The sequence below is a fragment of the Anabrus simplex genome, chromosome 2 (assembly GCF_040414725.1).
Source record: "Anabrus simplex isolate iqAnaSimp1 chromosome 2, ASM4041472v1, whole genome shotgun sequence".
In the NCBI taxonomy this organism is placed as follows: domain Eukaryota; kingdom Metazoa; phylum Arthropoda; class Insecta; order Orthoptera; family Tettigoniidae; genus Anabrus; species Anabrus simplex.
Genome location: NC_090266.1, coordinates 402,357,285 through 402,381,077, shown reverse-complemented (window position 1 = coordinate 402,381,077; position 23,793 = coordinate 402,357,285).

Below are 23,793 nucleotides of genomic sequence, written 5' to 3'. Positions count from 1 at the left end.
TAAAAACGTAGATGTGATGTCAGCGGAGAGAGATATTGTGAAATTATTACTCAGATATTTTCCCAACAAAATCCGCGAAGCTAGCTGTATGCAACAGATAGAGTCTATTCAAGGAATGGAAAGATTGCTAGCAAGTTTCGATGCGTTAGGAAATAGTAGTAGTACACTAGAGTACACAAACCATCAAACACCACCCCGAAGACAAGAACACAATCACCGTGGTCAATATCAACCGAGACAACATAATATAGGTAATCAGTCACACCAGCCAAAGGGGAATGTTCAGGGGGGACGTAATGTGAGGAAAGTACAAGCCGAAATCAGGACACAAGGAGACAGAGTAATTTTTACTGACAGTAGACGGTAATGAGAGATCAGATTATCAGCCTTCAGTACATGTTGAGAGAAATTGTGTAATGACGCACATGAATTATGATCTCGATGTCAGAGATGAATTATTACGGGAGGTGGTAGTGGATCAAGTCGAAGTTGCTAGTAAAAGTGATAACCCCGTTGTTACCATCGAAGTATGGAGGGCGCATTATTAGGCTTTAATAGATTCAGGCAGTCAAAGGTCATGTGTAAGTTCGAAGTGGTATGAGGACAGAAAAAAGGAGAATATTGAGATTGAAGAAATGCCTGTGAAATCCACATATATCGTCGCTGCTGTAGGTAAACGATCCAAGCAAATATGTAAACAAGTTGCCATACCTATTTGTATTAACGGGAAGTCAAAAATTCAGATATCTCTTGTTATTCCGAACCTTATATTTGATGTTATCTTGGGATTTGACTAGCTAAGTTTATACTCAGCTCAGTTAGATTAAAATGAGGTGATAGTATATTTAAGGTGGGATAATGAGGCTATAAAAGTCAGGTGGGATGCCGAGGTTCAGAAGAAAGTGTAGGTTTGTAACATGTGGTGTGTCAATGAGGTTTCAAAAGATGAAGAAGAAAGAGCAAATTTTAAGTTATGTGAAGTGTGGTTAGAGAAGAATCAAGATGATGCTTTCAGAGAAGCGGTAGATAGTATCAATTTGGAAGAAGGTCAGAGGGACCAATTGTTGTATGTGTTGAGAAAACACAAGAAAGTATTTTCATTGAAACCTGGTAAAACACATGTGTATGAACGCTCATTTTCAGTGCTGGATCAAAGTACATTTGCTTAACCGAGATACCCGATACCACATAAATATGCAAAAGCAGTAGACAATACAATAGAAGCCATATTAGAGGATGGTATTATTGAAGTTTAGAGTAGTCAATGTGTAGAGAAAATATTGAATGCAAAAAGGCCCAGGAATGTAAAAGAATTGAGATCATTCATTGGAGTATGCAACATTTTTAGAAGATTTGTAGTAAGATTTTCCTACTTATTAGAGCCGCTTAGAGATTTGCTGAAAGCTGTCAATAAGTGGAAGTGGGCAGAATACCATGAGAATTTGATTAAAGCGTCTGAGAAGCGTAGCAAACAGCAGAAACGTCAGGTCTTAGACGAATTTCAGGTAGGCGATTCTGTTCTGTTACGTGTTCCCATGCTCTCGTCCAGTGAAGAGAAGGTGACGAAGAAATTATTTTTGTTGTATCAGGGTCCATTCCAGATTCATTGTCGGGTTGGTCCTTGTGGATACAGATGGAAAGATGATGATCGTTTGACGTTGGGCACTTATAATATTCGCTCTCTGAGACGATACATTTCGGAGAATTAAGCGTAATGTCTCCCAGGTGTTGTTTTAATAACACTAAATGTACTTCAGTTACAAAACGTGAATTCATGTACATGTTGTGAACCTAGACCTGACACTATTGTAGAAGCCATGAATAACTTGGGAATTTTTTGAAACTGCAGAAGGAAATTAATGAAATAATTTTCTAAGAGGTGATATTTTGCAATGAAAACAAGAAATTGCTTCCTGCCATCTAAGAGAGGTATGCCACGTGTGATGACGTGAGTGTAGGTAAGGTAAGGGTAATTCTGCCCGAAGGCAGGTCCGAACCTCCGCAGAGGTGTTCCTGAGCCGGAGTTTACGTACGGTAGAGTGGCCAGTTCCTTTCCGCTCCTCCATTCTCTCACCCTCCACCAACAGCGCGTGGCAACCCATCCAACTCCTGACCACGCCCAATGTTGCTTAACTACGGAGATCTCACGGGATCCGATGTTTCATCACGGCTACGGCCGTTGGCACGTCAGTGTGATGTATCTAATTATAATAACCCGGAATTGCAGAACACTTTGACGGTGAAGTGTAAAGATAGTGTTATTTACCTTTTGTTATGTTGTAAATATTATGAATGTCGCTGACAAAATTTCGGAAGAATATCGGCAGGAATTATTACAAGTGCTACCACATAACAGACATATAACATGGAACAGACACTCTACAGTGAGATACAAGATTTGATTATGTATGTTCTTTTAAGTGTTTATTAGATATAACGATGTAGTTATCAGCCGTATTCGTGTAGTGTGTTATTTTCACATATGTTATATTTGTAAATAACAGGAGTGCGTATGTAACCTTCCAGGCTTCTGCAGCCATACTAATTTATTGTACAGACCTATTACGTGATATCACTCGATACCAAGATTATCCGTCATGGGAAGTTATTCATTAACACATATAAATTTAACTTCAATAAATTGTAAATAAGGCTTTAGGAATCATATTGTATATATTAGAACATCATTTATTATTTAAATTATAAGATAGGAATTCATTATGTACTGTAAATATGGTCAATATGTTGAGTCTGAGTTTGTGTCATTTCATCTCATACTGTGTACACAGAAAAGTTATCCTTGAAGCGGGGAAGTTATGACGAGTCATTGGGTTTAACTAATGAGTACTGTAATATACAGTGAACCGCGTGAAGGCTAGCAAGCAGGGAGACTACATCAACACCACGCCTACTGGTTAAGGGTGGGGAATGAAGGGAGGGAATATATGATATGAGATCAACGAATCAGATGCTTCGTTGTATAGAGACTGGGTATGGAGCTGTTACCAAGGGTGGGAAGAGCCCGGGTATATTATCTGGCGCGTAGCAATCCTCAACACACAACTACTTGATTATTTCGGAACAGTGAGTGTTCGCTTCGAGACATAATCATATTCGGGACAGTGAGTTGTCGCTTCAAGACATGGTACGTAGCTGCTGTGATGTTGTCGGATCAGGGTGAGACGAAACAAGGGTACGGCTTGTGATATATTCTATAATTATTCTGGACGAAGAACTACATTAATTCGAGTCGACAGTACTTGGTACAAGTTTGCATTGTGTCAGTAGAATAGCTAAGTTGGATTAAGATTTCTGATAGCATGGAAAAATTCACAACAGTTAATTTTCTCCTCATACGATCAACGGTGATCAATTTTCACAAGCATAGGGCCAATGTATAATTTAAAGACTAGGCAATTAGGGAGTGCTTGTCCAGATAGCCCAAACCATATCGCGGAAGGAGGGAAGGATGTCCATGGAGCCAGTCTGCAACGAGAAAAGGGGAACGAGTAACCACGGATTACAGATGACCTCAACGGAAGCTACAAATTGGTGAGCCACAATTAGACAATGCAAGCAACAGTAAATTACAGTAAAGTTAAATTCTTAATTCCCTCCATGCTAAAATGTACTTTTTCGACTCATCTCATTGTTTGTTTAATAAATTAATTTGACCAGATATTGCGGTAATTTTCCTTCTCAAAGCGATATTTAACGGTTAATTATTTGAAAAACTACCCCTGTGATTTAAGTATAAGTGTCTATGCTAGTAAATATGCATTTTGCTGTACAGTTTTGTTTTAAACTGTAAAGCTGGCGCCCAAACATTACATAGAGAAATGGGAAACCATGGAGTGATAATTGATTCTAATTGCGTGGCAATTTGCGTGCGAGCCGCATATAGTTCATGTGCCCCCTGCTCTTAACTTTCGTCTCCTCAAGTGTGAAGATTGGGAGAGCGAACAGTTACAGTAGTCTTCCATGATCTCTCCTATCGAATGCCTTAGATAGGTCAATCGCAATACAGTCCATTTCGCCTACAGAATCCAGGATATCTGCTATATCTTTCTGAAATCATACAAGCTGAGCTTCAGTGGAATAACCTTCCTAAACCCAAACTGCTTTCTGTTAAACCAGTTATTAATGTCGGAAACATGTATATAATCAGAAAGAATGCTTTCCCAAAGCTTATTTTCATTGCATGTCAAACTGACTGGCCTGTAATTTTCAGCTTTATGTCTATCACCCTTTCCTTTAAACACAGGGGCTACTATATCAACTATCCATTCATTTGTTATAGCTCCTTCAACCAAACAATAATCAAATAAATATTTCAGATATGGTACTATATCCCAACCTTTGCCTTTAGGATATCCCCAGAAATCTTATCAATTGCAGCTGCTTTTCTAGTTTTCAACTTTTGTATCTTACTGCAAATGTCATTGCTGTCATGGGTAAATTTTAATACTTCTTTAGTATTAGTCACCTCCTCCATCTGGACATTATCCTTGTAACCAACAATCTTTACATACTGCTGACTGAATACTTCTGCCTTTTGAGGTTCCTCCCATACACACTCCCCTTGTTCATTAATGATTCCTGGAATGTCCTTCTTTGAACCTGTTTCGGCCTTAAAGCACCTATACATACCCTTCCATTTTCACTAAAATTAGTATGACCACCAATTATGTTTGCCATCATGCTATCCTTAGCTGACTTCTTTGCTAGATTCAATTTCCTAGTAAGTTCCTTCAATTTCTCCTTACTTCCATAACAATTTCTAATTCTATTTCGTTCCAACCTGCACCTCCTTCTTAGTGTCCTTATATCTCTGTTATAATATAGTGGATCTTTACCATCCCTTACCACCTTTAAAGGTACAAACCTATTTTCACATTCCTCAACAATTGCTTTAAACCCATCCCAGAGTCTGTTTACATCTTTATTTACCATTTTCCAGCGATCATAGTTACCTTTTTAAAACTCCCCCATGCCTGTTTTATCAGCCATATGGCACTGCCTAATAGTCCTAATTTTAATAGCTTCCTTTCTTTCTCATTTACTTTTAACTACCACTAAAACAGCTTCGTGATCACTAATACTATCTGTAACTTCGGTTTGTCTATAGAGCTCATGTCGTTTTATCAGCACCACATCCAAAATATTCTTCCCTCTAGTTGGTTCCATCACATTCTGAATCAGCTGCCCTTCCCATATTAACGTTTGTTGTTCATGCTTACTGTCGTTCGCATTACCTTCCCAATATACATTTTGGTAAATTAAGATCACCTGCTACTATCACATTCCTTTCTATATCATTTCCGACATAGCTGATTATCTTATCAAATAATTCTGAATCGGCGTCAGCGCTACCCTTTCCTGGTCTGTACACTCCAAAGACATCAAGTTGCCTATTTTCATTAGAGATGAGCCTTACACCCAGAATCTCGTGTTTTTCATCCTTAACCTTTTCGTAGCATACAAATTCTTCTTTCTCCAGAATGAATACGCCCCCTCCTCCCATTCCTATCCTATCTCTGCGATACACACTCCAGTTCCGTGAGAATATTTCTGCACCCATTATATCATTTCTCAGCCATGATTCAACTCCTATTACAATGTCTGGTAAGTATATATCTATTAAGTTACCTAATTTGATTCATTTGTTTACAATGCCTCTACAATGCTTCTTTTCAAAGGACAGTGTTAATTCGCGTCGTAGAGGACAGTGCCAACCTTTCTTTTCAATTACTCTGTTAAGTTATTTCGCGAAAGACTGTGCTAACTTCTTTTCATAAGACTGTGCCAAACTTTCTTTTCAAAGACTGTGTTAATTCACTTGGTGAAAGACTGTGCTAACATTTATTTTCATAAGTCTGTGCCAAACTTTCTTTTCAAGAACTATGTTAATTCACTTCGTGAAAACCTGTGCCGACATTTGTTTTCATAAGAATGTGCCGACATTTCTTTTCAAAGACTGTGTTAATTCACTTCCTGAATATCTGTGGCGATATTTCTTTTCATAAGACTGTGCCGAAATTTCTTTTCAAAGACTGTGTTAATTCACTTCATGAAAAACTTTGCTAACATTTCTTTTCATAAGACTGTGTTAATTCCCCTCGGGAAAGACTGTCTACATTTATTGTCGAGAGATTATGTTAAGCTACTTGTAAAAACTGTGCCTCAGTGGAGAATTTATTTCTGAGAGACTGTGTGATTTTTTATTAAGACTGTGTCTTAATGGAACTTGTTTCTTTCGCGAGACTGCGTGTTAAGATTCACAAACTGTTTCTTTACTGTCTTCATAGAAACTTTAATGTATTTCCACGTGTGTATGTCTGCTAGATCTTTCCATTTGATTCTCCGTACTCATTACAAACAGTATGAAAGTCTGTGTTCGTAGGACTCAGTTTATTTCTATTCTTCGCACTGAGATTTAGTGAAGTTGTATACAGTTGAATCTCAGAAAGTTCCAGATTATTTCTCGTTCCCTATCACTTGGAGTTCGCCAGTGACTATTTCGTGAACAGTGTTAATTTCTATTACTTTCAGAGAACTGTGATTTTGAATCCAATTCTTTTCAAAAGTAATGTGCGTCCAACACCATTTACTTCGGATAATAAACAATGTCTCGCCACAACTTGCAGTGCAGTGCGGTAGAGAAGTATCGTATCAGATTCCTTTGACATTCTGTGCGAACCTCTTACATTTCTCTACTCCCTTCATGGGACTTTAGTGGAATATAAAGCTAATCAACTATTCCACGCTGCACTGTCACCAGACGACCGCCCCAGGTTCAAGCACCCTTCAACATCGGGGATTGACAACCGCCGTGGGATGACGTGATACGTTGGTGGGAAGTGGGGAGTTCGACGACGTGGGACGACGCCGACGCCGAGGGACGACGCCTTCTCAACATATTTGAGGACATTCAAACCATTCATCTGTAAATATGATATCATTTGTATGTTTTCTTGACAAAACTGCAAGTTTCACTTTTAAAATGAACTCATTGCACTACCCTTCTCTCTTATACTCCCTGAGCATGAACCGTACAAGCCCTGGCGTCAATCCATGCTCTCCACTAAGCTAAAGTACGGGCGTTCCTGTTCCAATATAATATAAAATATATAAAAAATAATACATAATGTTTAACGAATTTTAAATTGGTCATCCAACCAAAATTAATCATCTAATAATTACATCAAAATACCCCAAAATTAACTTGGAATAAATCTACAAGATTATGGTGACCTGAAACACAATAGCATTACTGACCAAAGGTCATTTCTTTATCATCGAAATAGTTAAACATCACCAAAACATAATTTAGACGCCCATAATATGAAGAAACTCGTCCACAGTTCGATTTTAGTATTCATCACATTATTGCAGCTTGAGGCAAGGAAGAACAGGCTATGTAACTTACAATTTGCTGGAAACACATTAAATAAAAATATAATCCAATGCATGTTTGGCTTATCGCCGTACGGCGATCAGTTTAACCAGGATCAGCCGCCCTCACCATTTGTTCTTGCTTCTTATACATTTCAATTTTTGCGTTCACCAGCACAGCAAGGGTAGAAGCTTCCTGTTTTAATGACCAAAAAATAACAACTGCCACTCAAGTAATTGTCGGACCACACATGAGCTGACAAACGACGATATAAGTTCCGTTTACGCGGCTAGGTGGCTCCAGTGTACAGGCAGGCGCGCAGAGGGGACCAGCGCTCGCGGCATTCAACCGTCCTTTTAGGAAAATCCTGGGTAATGTTATGAATTTATAAGTAAGGCGAAGCCAGTTCAAGGAGATGGAATCATGCATTTTATTGTTCCTTGTGAAATTTTCTAAGAATGCTGCGTAGCCAAATACATCGAAATTTAGTAAAATACGTCATGAGTAGCTCTGGTAAGACTTAAAACTACACTGGCTTTACGTGTAAAATTAAAAATTATTGGAGTAATTGAATGTCACTTGGGAAATCGAATGTTACTTATGATCTTGAAAGTAAAATTGGAAGTAAGTTGGGAAATTGATAGTTACTTGGAAAATTGAAAGTGACTTGTGGACTTGAAAATTAAATTAGAAGTCCAGTTCACAAATTTTGAACTGACTGTTCTTTAAACAACACAGATTTTATCACCTTTATCACCTTTCCACTTAATAATGCGCTTGAACCGTCACTGTCCAACTACACAAGTTCGATATGCTTAATGCGCTGTGTTCCTGAAAGTAAGTTTGAATACAGTTCGTGAAGACTAAGCAGAGTCTGTACATTCTATCTCACACATGATAATGTCGTAATATTCAATTACACATCTACGTTCCCTTACGTGAAATAATAAGCAGATAACTTAAGAAACAGCCTAATGTCTATCTAATACTCCACAAAGTATTAATGATCAGTTTCACAGTCTATGTTCCCTTACGTAAAATAAAAGGTACGTAATTTTAATAAACAGAGTCCTAAATAGCTGGTCACTTTCTTATTAAATTGCAACTTATGTTGCTTACTGACCGTTCTGTAGCACACGGCACAAAATAATATATCCAATAGTACGACACCTGAGTTCTCAAGCAAGCACATAAAATGTTAAAGTATTTGAGTGTTTTTAAATAAGTCTTTTTGAAGTGCACGAAAAGTTTTAGACTATCAAATTATACTGCTGTCACAGTCAAGGTTCTCATCTAGGCCGTGCCTCGCTGATACTGAGTTCCAATATGTAGACGTTCAGAACTTGGCACTCCACGCACTAATTTAAATCACACTCCAGGCACTACGTCATGCAGCAGACCTTCAGCTGTCTCTGCTCTCGGTCGCTGTGTGTCTTTGAGTTTTGATGCTCAATTTTATAGAAAATCTTGACCCTGGGCGTAAACGGTATGGATATCACCCGATATTTTAATATCTTAATATCTCCTCAAATAATGCAGCTATCGACTTGAAATTAGAGTACGAGCTATTCTTTATTGCCAGCTATACGATCCCGTTGTCCATTTTCTGTTATCTTATCGGGATAAGGAAATAGCAAAAAGCTTCTAGATCATTCCTTCTGACGTGCGGGCTACTTGTTCTGTGACGTTGCGGTCCTGCCATAGCAAACTGCAGCCGAGTTCGCTAGCAGCATGCGTTGCATTACAGACTACAATGCGCACAATTCAGACTTATGAAACAGGCCATGCAGTCTCTGGTTCGATTACGGGCAATTGCAGGCTTAACCGTATGTGTCCTATCTATATATATAAAATAACTTGTCCTGACTGACTGACTGACTGACTGACTGATTCATCATCGCCGAGCCAAAACTACTGGACATAGAGAGATGAAATTTTGGGGATATATTCATATTAAGACGTAGGTGCTCGCTAAGAGAGAATTTTTGGATATTCTTTCGCTAAGGGGGTGAAAACGGGGGTGAAATTTTAAAATGAGTTGCTCTATATCTCAAAACTTTAAAAGTTTACAGATGTAAAAATTGGTATTTAGAATCTTCTTTAAAAATAAGGAAACACGTATTTTTTTGTTTTCAGAAAATCCCAATAGGAGGGGTGAAAAAGGGTGAAAATTGGGAAAAATGGGTTGAATGCCTTTAATCAGGATACCGGTACCTATATCTCAGAAACAGAAGATATTACAGACCTGAAAATTGGTACTTTTGATCTCTTTTAAAAATAAAGAAACACGTAATTTTTTTTTTGGAAAATCCAATTAATGGGAGGGTGAAAACGGGGTGAATTTTAAAAAGAAGGAATCTATATCTCCAAACTTTTAAAGTTTGCAGAAGTAAAAATTTGTATTTAGAACCTTCATTAAAAATAAAGGAACACGTATTTTTTTTGTTTTCGGAAAATCGCAATAGGAGGAGTGAAAAGGGGCTAAAAAGTGGTTGAATGCCTTTAATGAGGCTACTTATATACCAGAAACTGAAGATATTACAGATCTGAAAATTGGGGTTTGGGATCTCCGTTAAAAATAAAGAAACACGTATTTTTTTTTGTTTCTGGAAAATCCAATTTAGGGGGGGGGGGGTGTGAAAAGGGAGTAATATTTTTAAATGAGTGTATCTATCTCAAAATTTTTAAAGGTTATATATGTGAAAATTGGTATATAGAATCTCCTTTAAAAATAAATAAACACACTTATTTTTTCGTTTTTGGAAAATCCAAATATTGGCGGGTAAAAAGTGGGGAGGGTAAATTTTTTAAAATGAGTGTGTATACATCTTAAAACTTTAAAATTTACAGATGTAAAAATTGGTAGTTAGAATCTCCTCTAAAAATAAAGGAAAACGTATTTTTTGTTTCCTGTAAATCCCAATAGGAGGGGTGTAAAAGGGTGAAGAATGGGTTCAATGCCTTGAATGAGGATACATATATCTCAGAAACGAAAGATATTACAGAACTGAAAATTTGTATATGGGATCTCCTTTAAAAATAAAGAAACACGTATTTTTTAGTTTTGGAAAATCCAATTAATGGCGGTTAAACAGGAGTGACAAATTGGGTGAATTTTTGAAAGACTATATCTACAGAATACCTTGGAAACGTAAAATGTTACAGACGTAAAAAGTGGGTGTTTGTATCTCCTGTAAATCTAAAGAAACATAGGTGATTTGTGTTTGGAAACTCCACTTAAGGGGAACTCAAAAAGGGTGAAATTTTAAAATGAGAATTTTTACAGTTTATCTCAAAAAACTTAACATGTTACATAAGTGAAAAATTGTATTTTTTATCTCTATTAAACATAAAGAAACGTGTATTTTTAGCTTTCGGAAATACCATTTGGGTGGAGGGGGGGTAAAAGTGACTGAAAATGGTGTTGAATTCTTTTAATTAGGCTACTGATATCTCAAAAATGAAGATGTTACAGACGTGAAATTTGATATTTGCAATCTGCTTTAAAAATAAAGAAACACGTATTCTCGGAAAATCCAATGAGGGGGAGGGGGGTGAAAGAATTGAAAAATTAATTAAGTTAATTGAATGAGAATACATACATCTAATAAAAACTAAAGTTGTTACAGACGTGAAAATTCGTATTTGGATCTCCTTTAAAAACAAAGAAAAACGCGTTTTGGGGGGAAACCATCTTGGAGGGTGGGAGTGTAAAGGAGTTGAATTCCTTTCATGAGGACACATAAATCAAAAACTGAAGAAGTTAGAGTCGTGATAATTGGTATTTAGAAGATCCTTTACTATTAAAGAAACAAGTATTTTTTGCGGGAAAATTCACTTAGGGGGGAGGGGAGTAGTGTGAAATGAAGTGTAAAAAGTAAATTATTTTTATGGGGATACTTATATCTCAAAACTGAAGGTAATAGACGTGAACATTGGTGTTTGAAATCTTCTTTAAACATAAGAAACAAGCCTTCTTTTAATTTTTTTTGGGGGGGGGGTGTGCCGGTAAATAAACTTAACGGCGGTGGGGTGTAGAAAGAGGTGAGAGCAATTGATTTTACTGTTCTTAATGTACTTATAAGGATCCTCCGTTGCTCAGGCGGCAGCGCGCCGGCCTCTCACAGCTGGGTTCCGTGGTTCAAATCCCGTTCACTCCATGTGACATTCGTGCTGGACAAAACGGAGGCGGGACAGGTTTTTCTCCGGATACTCCGGTTTTCCTGTCATCATCCATTCCAGCAACACATAATAATAATAATAATAATAATAATAATAATGTTCCGGACCGTCGTCAAATGTGCGGACCGCGCTGGAAACGGCTCCTGGACGGGTAATGACTAAGAATGCAGTCCGGCCGCGGGTTCAGTGCCTTCTAGGCACCCAATATGACACCACGCCGGATCTCCTGAAGGATTTTATCCATATTAAAAATGATTATAGGAAAAGATGGCAAAGATTTACGGACCCAACTGACCGGGAGGAATACCTGAGCCTAGCCCGGGAAGAACGAAATCGATTGCTGGAAAAGAAGATTGAAAAATGGGAGGAAACATGCCGTAATCTAATAGAAAACGAGTCAGATCGGGAATTTTGGTGGGTTCTCGCAGAAAACGAGTCAGACCGCGAATTTCGGCGGATTATATATCTAGAACAATAAGCATTCAATTATAAATTTCAGTATAATACCGTAGCGAAGCACGGGTATCTTGCTAGTATATATATAAATTAACTTGTCCTGACTGACTGACTGATTCATCATCGCCGAGCCAAAACTACTGGACATAAAGGAATGAAATTTTGTGGATACATTCATATTAAGATGTAGGTGCTCGCTAAGAGAGGATTTTTGGATATTCCGTCGTTAAGGGGGTGAAAAGGGGGGGTGAAATTTTAAAATGAGTGTACCTATATCTCAAAACTTTAAAAGTGTACAGATGTAAAAATTTGCATTTAGAATCTTCTTTAAAAATAAGGAAACACGTATTTTTTTGTTTTCAGAAAATCCCAACAGAAGGGGTGAAAAAGGGTGAAAATGGGGAAAAATGGGTTGAATGCCTTTAATCAGGATACCGGTACTTATATCTCAGAAACTGAAGATATTACAGACCTGAAAATTGGTACATTTGATCTCTTTAAAAAATAAAGAAACACGTATATTTTTGTTTTTGGAAAATCCAATTAATCGGAGGGTGAAAAGGGGGTGAATTTTTAAAATGAGTGAATCTATATCTCCAAACTTTTAAAGTGTGCAGATGTAAAAATTGATATTTAGAATCTTCATTAAAAATAAAGAAATACGTATTTTTTTGTTTTCGGAAAATCGCAATAGGGGGAGTGAAAAGGGGTGAAAAAGGGGTTGAATGCCTTTAATGAGGCTGCTTATATCTCAGAAACTGAAGATATTACAGACCTGAAAATTGGTGTTTGGGATCTCCTTTAAAAATAAAGAAACACCTATTTTTTTGTTTCTGGAAAATCCAATTAAGGGGGGGTGAAAAGGGGATAATATTTTAAAATGTGTGTATCTATATCTCAAAACTGTTAAAGGTTATAGATGTGAAAATTGGTATTTAGAATTTTCTTTAAAAATAAAGAAACACTTATATTTTGTTTTCGGAAAATCCTAATAGGAAGGGTGGAAAAGGTTGAAAAAGGGGTCGAATGCCTTTCATGCGTCTACTTATATTTCAGAACCTGAAGATATTACAGACCTGAAAATTGCTGTTTGGGATCTCCTTTAAAAATAAAGAAACGCGTATTTTTTGTTTTTGGAAAATCCCATTAAGGGGGGTGAAAAGGGGTGATTTTTTAAAATGAGTGTATCTATATCTCAAAACTTTTAAAGTTTATAGATGTAAGAATTGGTATTTAGAATCTCCTTTAAAAATAAAGGAACACGTATTATTTTGTTTTCGGAAAATCCAAAGAGGAAGGGTGTAAAAGGGTGAATAATGGGTTGAATGCCTTTAATGAGGCTACTTATATTTCAGAACCTGAAGATATTACAGACCTGAAAATTGGTATTTGGGATCTACTTTAAAAGTAAAGAAACACGTATTTTTTCGTTTTTGGAAAATCCAAATATTGGGGGGTGAAAAGGGGGGTGAAATTTTTAAAATGAGTGTGTCTACATCTTAAAACTTTAAAATTTACAGATGTAAAAATTGGTATTTAGAATCTCCTCTAAAAATAAAGGAACACGTATTTTTTTGTTTCCTGTAAATCCCAATAGGAGGGGTAAATGGTGAAAATGGGTTGAATGCCTTTAATGAGCATACACATATCTCAGAAAAGAAAGATATTAAAGAACTGAAAGTTTGTATATGGATTCATCTTTAAAAATAAAGAAACACGTATTTTTTAGTTTTTGGAATATCCAATTAATGGCGGTTAAACAGGAGTGACAAATTGGGGTGAATTTTTTGAAAGACTATATCTACAGAATATCTTGGAAACGTAAAATGTTACAGACGTAAAAAGTGGGTGTTTGGAATCTCCTGTAAATGTAAAGAAACATAGGTGATTTGTTTCTGGAAACTCCACATAAGGGGAACTCAAAAGGGGTGAAATTTTAAAATGAGAATTTTTACAGTATATCTTATAAAAACTAACATGTTACAGAAGTGAAAAATGGTATCTTTTTATCTCTATTGAACATAAAGAAACGTGTATTTTTAGTTTTCGGAAATACCACTTGGGTGGGGGTGGGGGGTAAAAGTGACTGAAAATGGTGTTGAATTATTTTAATTAGGCTACTGATATCTCAAAAATGAAGATGTTACAGACGTGAAATTTGATATTTGCAATCTGCTTTAAAAGTAAAGAAACGTATTCTCGGAAAATGCAATGAAGTGGGGGGGGGGGTGAAAGAATTGAATAATTAATTGACTTCATTGTATGAGAATACATACATCTAATAAAAACTAAAGTTGTTACAGACGTGAAAATTCGTATTTGGATCTCCTTTAAAAACAAAAAACAAAAAAACGCATTTTGGGGTGGAAACCATCTTGGAGGGCGGGAGTGTAAAGAGTTGAATTCCTTTCATGAGGACACAAATCAAAAACTGAAGAAGTTAGAGTCGTTATAATTGGTATTTAGAGGATCCTGTACTATTAAAGAAACAAGTATTTTTTTGCGGGAAAATTCACTTGGGGGGGGGGGGGGTAGTAGGGTAAATGAAGTGAAAAAAGTAAATTATTTTTATGGGGATACTTATATCTCAAAACTGAAGGTAATAGACGTGAACATTGGTATTAGGAATCTCCCTTAAACATAAAGATACAACCCTTCTTTTAATTTTTTTTGGGGGGGGTTGGCGGTAAATAAACGTAACGGCGGTGGGGTGTGGAAGAAGGTGAGACCAATTGATTTTACTGTTATTAATGTACTTATAAGGATCCTCCGTTGCTCAGACGGCAGCACGCCGGCCTCACATAGCTGGGTTCCGTGGTTCAAATCCTGGTCACTCCATGTGACATTCATGCTGGACAAAACGGAGGCGGGACAGGTTTTTCTCCGGATACTCCGGTTTTCCCTGTCATCAGCCATTCCAGCAACACATAATAATAATAATAATAATAATAATAATAATAATAATAATAATAATAATAATGTTCCGGACCGTCGTCAAATGTGCGGACCGCGCTGGAAACGGCTCCTGGACGGGTAATGACTAAGAATGCAGTCCGGCCGCGGGTTCAGTGCCGCCAAGGCACCCAATATGGCACCACGCCGGATCTCCTGAAGGATTTTATCCATGTTAAAAATGATTATAGGAAAAGATGGCAAAGATTTACGGACCCAACTGACCGGGAGGAATAACTGAGCCTAGCCCGGGAAGTACGAAATCGATTGCTGGAAAGGAAGATTGAAAAATGGGAGGAAACGTGCCGTAAAATAATAGAAAACGAGTCAGATCGCGAATTTCGGCGGATTATATATCTAAAACAATAAGCATTCAATTATAAATTTCAGTATAATACCGTAGCGAAGCACGGGTATCTTGCTAGTTTTAATATATATAGAGAGGGGGATCGTTAAATTACTTCGTACCTTTCGAAAGTGGGGTAAGAAAAATATCAGACAAACAGAAAATGATAATATTAATGATTTTTTTTTTGCTAGTTGTTTTACGTCGCACCGACACAGATAGGTCTTTGGCGACGACGAGATAGGAAAGGCCTAGGAAGTGGAAGGAAGCGGCCGTGGCCTTAATTAAGGTACAGCCCCGGCATTTACCTGGTGTGAAAATGGGAAACCACGGAAAACCATCTTCAGGGCTGCCGACAGTGGGGCTCGAACCCACTATCTCCCGATTACTGGATACTGGCCGCACTTAAGCGACCACAGCTATCGAGCTCGGTTTAATGAATTTTAAAGGGAAACCTGTAGTAATTAGGTAACCGATTCTCATACGGAAAAACACCAATTTCGGCGAGTTCACTTTAAATGGCCTCCTAATAATACAAAACAGGAAGGCATGTAAAACAGGTTTATGGGATAACTAGCAAGATACCCGTGCTTCGCTACATACAATGAAGTCAATTAATTTTTCAATTCTTTCACCCCCCCCCCCCCCCACTTCATTGCATTTTCCGAGAGTACGTTTCTTTACTTTTAAAGCAGATTGCAAATATCAAATTTCACGTCTGTTACATCTTCATTTTTGAGATATCAGTAGCCTAATTAAAATAATTCAACACCATTTTCAGTCACTTTTACCCCCCACCCCCACCCAAGTGGTATTTCCGAAAACTAAAAATACACGTTTCTTTATGTTCAATAAAGATAAAAAGATACCATTTTTCACTTCTGTAACATGTTAGTTTTTATAAGATATACTGTAAAAATTCTCATTTTAAAATTTCACCCCTTTTGAGTTCCCCTTATGTGGAGTTTCCAGAAACAAATCACCTATGTTTCTTTACATTTACAGGAGATTCCAAACACCCACTTTTTACGTCTGTAACATTTTACGTTTCCAAGATATTCTGTAGATATAGTCTTTCAAAAAATTCACCCCAATTTGTCACTCCTGTTTAACCGCCATTAATTGGATATTCCAAAAACTAAAAAATACGTGTTTCTTTATTTTTAAAGATGAATCCATATACAAACTTTCAGTTCTGTAATATCTTTCTTTTCTGAGATATGTGTATGCTCATTAAAGGCATTCAACCCATTTTCACCATTTACCCCTCCTATTGGGATTTACAGGAAACAAAAAAATACGTGTTCCTTTATTTTTAGAGGAGATTCTAAATACCAATTTTTACATCTGTAAATTTTAAAGTTTTAAGATGTAGACACACTCATTTTAAAAATTTCACCCCCCTTTTCACCCCCCAATATTTGGATTTTCCAAAAACGAAAAAATACGTGTTTCTTTACTTTTAAAGTAGATCCCAAATACCAATTTTCAGGTCTGTAATATCTTCAGGTTCTGAAATATAAGTAGCCTCATTAAAGGCATTCAACCCATTATTCACCCTTTTACACCCTTCCTCTTTGGATTTTCCGAAAACAAAATAATACGTGTTCCTTTATTTTTAAAGGAGATTCTAAATACCAATTCTTACATCTATAAACTTTAAAAGTTTTGAGATATAGATACACTCATTTTAAAAAATCACCCCTTTTCACCCCCCTTAATGGGATTTTCCAAAAACAAAAAATACGCGTTTCTTTATTTTTAAAGGAGATCCCAAACAGCAATTTTCAGGTCTGTAATATCTTCAGGTTCTGAAATATAAGTAGACGCATGAAAGGCATTCGACCCCTTTTTCAACCTTTTCCACCCTTCCTATTAGGATTTTCCGAAAACAAAATATAAGTGTTTCTTTATTTTTAAAGAAAATTCTAAATACCAATTTTCACATCTATAACCTTTAACAGTTTTGAGATATAGATACACACATTTTAAAATATTATCCCCTTTTCACCCCCCCTTAATTGGATTTTCCAGAAACAAAAAAATAGGTGTTTCTTTATTTTTAAAGGAGATCCCAAACACCAATTTTCAGGTCTGTAATATCTTCAGTTTCTGAGATATAAGCAGCCTCATTAAAGGCATTCAACCCCTTTTTCACCCCTTTTCACTCCCCCTATTGCGATTTTCCGAAAACAAAAAAATACGTATTTCTTTATTTTTAATGAAGATTCTAAATATCAATTTTTACATCTGCACACTTTAAAAGTTTGGAGATATAGATTCACTCATTTTAGAAATTCACCCTCTTTTCACCCTCCGATTAATTGGATTTTCCAAAAACAAAAATATACGTGTTTCTTTATTTTTTAAAGAGATCAAATGTACCAATTTTCAGGTCTGTAATATCTTCAGTTTCTGAGATATAAGTACCGGTATCCTGATTAAAGGCATTCAACCCATTTTTCCCCATTTTCACCCTTTTTCACCCCTTCTGTTGGGATTTTCTGAAAACAAAAAAATACGTGTTTCCTTATTTTTAAAGAAGATTCTAAATGCAAATTTTTACATCTGTACACTTTTAAAGTTTTGAGATATAGGTACACTCATTTTAAAATTTCACCCCCCCTTTTCACCCCCTTAACGACGGAATATCCAAAAATCCTCTCTTAGCGAGCACCTACATCTTAATATGAATGTATCCACAAAATTTCATTCCTTTATGTCCAGTAGTTTTGGCTCGGCGATGATGAATCAGTCAGTCAGTCAGGACAAGTTAATTTATATATATACTAGCAAGGTACCCGTGCTTCGCTACGGTATTATACTGAAATTTATAATTGAATGCTTATTGTTTTAGATATATAATCCGCCGAAATTCGCGATCTGACACGTTTTCAGCGAGAATCCACCAAAATTCCCGATCTGACTCGTTTTCTATTAGATTACGGCACGTTTCCTCCCATTTTTCAATCTTCCTTTCCAGCAATCGATTTCGTACTTCCCAGGCTAGGCTCAGGTATTCTTCCCGGTCAGTTGGGTCCGTAAATCTTTGCCATACCGTATTTTCCTATAATCATTTTTAATCTGGATAAAATCCTTCAGGAGATCCGGCGTGGTGTCATATTGGGTGCCTTGGCGGCACTGAACCCGCGGCCGGACTGCATTCTTAGTCATTACCCGTCCAGGAGCCGTTTCCAGCGCGGTCCGCATATTTGACGACGGTCCGGAACATTATTATTATTATTATTATTATTATTATTAATGATATTCTTATTCTTATTCTTCTTCTTATTATTACTATTATGTGTTGCTGGGATGAATGATGACAGGGAAAACCGGGAGTATCCGGAGAAAAACCTGTCCCGCCTCCGTTTTGTCCAGCACGAATGTCACATGGAGTGACCGGGATTTGAACCACGGAACCCAGCTGTGAGAGGCCGGCGCGCTGCCGCCTGAGCAACGGAGGATCCTTATAAGTACATTAAGAACAGTAAAATCAATTGGTCTCACCTCCTTCTACACCCCACCGCCGTTAAGTTTATTTACCGGCACCCCCCGCCCAAAAAAAAATTAAAAGAAGGCTTGTTTTTTATGTTTAAAGAAGATTTCAAACACCAATGTTCACGTCTATTACCTTCAGTTTTGAGATATAAGTATCCCCATAAATATAATTTACTTTTGTCACTTAATTTCAAACTACTCCCCCTCCCCCCCTAAGTGAATCTTCCCGCAAAAAATACTTGTTTCTTTAATAGTGAAGGATCTTCTAAATACCAATTATCACGGCTCTAACTTCTTCACTTTTAGATTTATGTGTCCTCATGAAAGGAATTCAACTCCTTTACACTCCCGCCCCCCAAGATTCCCCCCCCCCCCCAAAACGCGTTTTTCTTTGTTTTTAAAGGAGATCCAAATACGAATTTTCACGTCTGTAACAACTTTAGTTTTTATTAGATGTATGTATTCTCATACAATTAAAGTCAATTAATTTTTCAATTCTTTCCCATCCCTCCCCCCGCTTCATTGGATTTTCCGAGAATACGTGTTTCTTTATTTTTAAAGCAGATTGCAAATATCAAATTTCACGTCTGTAACATCTTCATTTTTAAGATATCAGTAGCCTAATTAAAAGAATTCAACACCATTTTCAGTCACTTTCACCCCCCCCCCCCTCCACACAAGTGGTATTTCCGAAAATTAAAAATACACGTTTCTTTATGTTTAATAGAGATAAAAATGCCAGTTTTCACTTCTGTAACATGTTAAGTTTTTTTTAGATATAATGTAAAAATTCTCATTTTAAAATTTCACACCTTTTGGGTTCCCCTTAAGTGGAGTTTCCAAAAACAAATCACCTATGTTTCTTTACATTTGCAGGAGATTCCAAACACCCACTTTTTACGTCTGTAACACTTTACGTTTCCAAGATCATCTTTCAAAAAATTCACCCCAATTTGTCACTTCTGTTTAACCGCCATTAATAAGATTTTCCAAAAACTAAAAAAATACGTGTTTCTTTATTTTTAAAGGAGATCCCATATACAAATTTTCAGTTCTGTAATATCTTCCGTTTCTGAGATATATGTATCCTCATTAAAGGCATTCAACCAATTTTTTACCCTTTTACACCCCTCCTATTAGGATTTACAGGAAACAAAGAATACGTGTTCCTTTATTTTTAGAGGAGATTCTAACTACCAATTTTTACATCTGTAAATTTTAAAGTTTTAAGATGTAGACACATTCATTTTAAAAAATTCACCCCCCTTTTCACCCCTCAATATTTGGATTTTCCAAAAACGAAAAAATACGCGTTTCTTTACATTTAAAGTAGATCCCAAATACCAATTTTCAGGTCTGTAATATCTTCAGGTTCTGAAATATAAGTAGCCTCATTAAAGGCATTCAACCCATTATTCACCCTTTTACACCCTTCCTATTGGGATTTTCCGAAAACAAAAGAATACGTGTTTCTTTATTTTTAAAGGAGATTCTAAATACCAATTTTTACATCTATAAACTGTAACAGTTTTGAGATAAAGATACACTCATTTTAAAAAATCACCCCCTTTGCACCCCCCATTAATTGGATTTTCCAAAAACAAAAAGATACGTGTTTCTTTATTTTAAAGGAGATCCCAAACACCAATTTTCAGGTCTGTAATATCTTCAGTTTCTGAAATATATGTAGCCTCATCAAAGGCATTCAACCCTTTTTTCACCCCTTTTCACCCCTCCTATTGCGATTTTCCGAAAACAAAAAAATACGTGTTTCTTTATGTTTAATGAAGATTCTAAATACCAATTTTTACATCTTCAAACTTTAAAAGTTTGGAGATATAGATTCACTCATTTTAAAAATTCACCCCCTTTTCACCCTCCCATTAATTGGATTATCCAAAAACAAAAAAATACGTGTTTCTTTATTTTTAAAAGAGATCAAAAGTACCAATTTTCAGGTCTGTAATATCATTAGTTTCTGAGATATAAGTACTGGTATACTGATTAAGGGCATTCAACCCATTTTTCCCATTTTCACCCCTTTTCACCCCTCCTATTAGGATTATCTGAAAACAAAAAAATACGTGTTTCCTTATTTTTAAAGAAGATTCTAAATACCAATTTTTACATCTGTAAACTTTTAAACTTTCGAGATATAGACACACTCATTTTAAAATTTCACCCCTCTTTTCAACCCCTTAGCGAAGGAATATCCAAAAATCCTCTCTTAGCGAGCACCTACATCTTAATATGAACATATCCCCATAATTTCATTTCGTTACGTCCAGTAGTTTTGGCTCGGCGATGATGAATCAGTCAGTCAGGACAAGTTATTTTATATATATATAGACTAGCAAGATACCCGTGCTTCGCTACGGTATTATACTGAAATTTATAATTGAATGCTTATTGTTCTAGATATATAATCCGCCGAAATTCGCGGTCTGACTCGTTTTCTGCGAGAACCCACCAAAATTCCCGATCTGACTCGTTTTCTATTAGATTACGGCATGTTTCCTCCCATTTTTCAATCTTCTTTTCCAGCAATCGATTTCGTTCTTCCCGGGCTAGGCTCAGGTATTCCTCCCGGTCAGTTGGGTCCGTAAATCTTTGCCATCTTTTCCTATAATCATTTTTAATATGGATAAAATCCTTCAGGAGATCCGGCGTGGTGTCATATTGGGTGCCTAGAAGGCACTGAACCCGCGGCCGGACTGCATTCTTAGTCATTACCCGTCCAGGAGCCGTTTCCAGCGCGGTCCGCACATTTGACGACGGTCCGGAACATTATTATTATTATTATTATTATTATTATGTGTTGCTGGAATGGATGATGACAGGAAAACCGGAGTATCCGGAGAAAAACCTGTCCCGCCTCCGTTTTGTCCAGCACGAATGTCACATGGAGTGAACGGGATTTGAACCACGGAACCCAGCTGTGAGAGGCCGGCGCGCTGCCGCCTGAGCAACGGAGGATCCTTATAAGTACATTAAGAACAGTAAAATCAATTGCTCTCACCTCTTTCTACACCCCACCGCCGTTAAGTTTATTTACCGGCACCCCCCCCCCCCCAAAAAAAATTAAAAGAAGGCTTGTTTCTTATGTTTAAAGAAGATTTCAAACACCAATGTTCACGTCTATTACCTTCAGTTTTGAGATATAAGTATCCCCATAAAAATAATTTACTTTTTACACTTCATTTCACACTACTCCCCTCCCCCCTAAGTGAATTTTCCCGCAAAAAATACTTGTTTCTTTAATAGTAAAGGATCTTCTAAATACCAATTATCACGACTCTAACTTCTTCAGTTTTTGATTTATGTGTCCTCATGAAAGGAATTCAACTCCTTTACACTCCCACCCTCCAAGATGGTTTCCCCCCAAAACGCGTTTTTCTTTGTTTTTAAAGGAGATCCAAATACGAATTTTCACGTCTGTAACAACTTTAGTTTTTATTAGATGTATGTATTCTCATTCAATTAACTTAATTAATTTTTCAATTCTTTCACCCCCCCCCTCATTGGATTTTCCGAGAATACGTGTTTCTTTATTTTTAAAGCAGATTGCAAATATCAAATTTCACGTCTGTAACATCTTCATTTTTGAGATATCAGTAGCCTAATTAAAAGAATTCAACACCATTTTCAGTCACTTTTACCCCCCCCCCTCCACCCAAATGGTATTTCCGAAAGCTAAAAATACACGTTTCTTTATGTTTAATAGAGATAAAAAATACAATTTTCCACTTATGTAACATGTTAAGTTTTTTGAGATAAACTGTAAAAATTCTCATTTTAAAATTTCACCCTTTTTGAGTTCCCCTTAAGTGGAGTTTCCAAACACAAATCACCTATGTTTCTTTAGATTTACAGGAGATACAAACACCCACTTTTTACGTCTGTAACATTTTACGTTTCCAAGGTATTCTGTAGATATAGTCTTTAAAAAATTCACCCAATTTGTCACTCCTGTTTAACCGCCATTAATTGGATTTTCCAAAACTAAAAAATACGTGTTTCTTTATTTTTAAAGGAGATCCCATATACAAATTTTCAGTTCTGTAATATCTTTCGTTTCTGAGATATATGTATCCTCATTCAAGGCATTGAACCCATTCTTCACCCTTTTACACCCCTCCTATTGGGATTTACAGGAAACAAAAAATACGTTTTCCTTTATTTTTAGAGGAGATTCTAACTACCAATTTTTACATCTGTAAATTTTAAAGTTTTAAGATGTATACACACTCATTTTAAAAAATTTACCCTCCCCACTTTTTACCCGCCAATATTTGGATTTTCCAAAAACGAAAAAATAAGTGTGTTTATTTATTTTTAAAGGAGATTCTATATACCAATTTTCACATATATAACCTTTAAAAATTTTGAGATAGATACACTCATTTAAAAATATTACTCCCTTTTCACACCCCCCCCCTAAATTGGATTTTCCAGAAACAAAAAAAAATACGTGTTTCTTTATTTTTAACGGAGATCCCAAACCCCAATTTTCAGATCTGTAATATCTTCAGTTTCTGGTATATAAGTAGCCTCATTAAAGGCATTCAACCACTTTTTAGCCCCTTTTCACTCCTCCTATTGCGATTTTCCGAAAACAAAAAAATACGTGTTCCTTTATTTTTAATGAAGGTTCTAAATACAAATTTTTACTTCTGCAAACTTTAAAAGTTTGGAGATATAGATTCCTTCTTTTTAAAATTCACCCCGTTTTCACCCTCCCATTAATTGGATTTTCCAAAAAAAAAATTACGTGTTTCTTTATTTTTAAAAGAGATCAAAAGTACCAATTTTCAGGTCTGTAATATCTTCTGTTTCTGAGATATAGGTACCGGTATCCTGATTAAAGGCATTCAACCCATTTTTCCCAATTTTCACCCTTTTTCACCCCTCCTATTGGGATTTTCTGAAAACAAAAAATACGTGTTTCCTTATTTTTAAA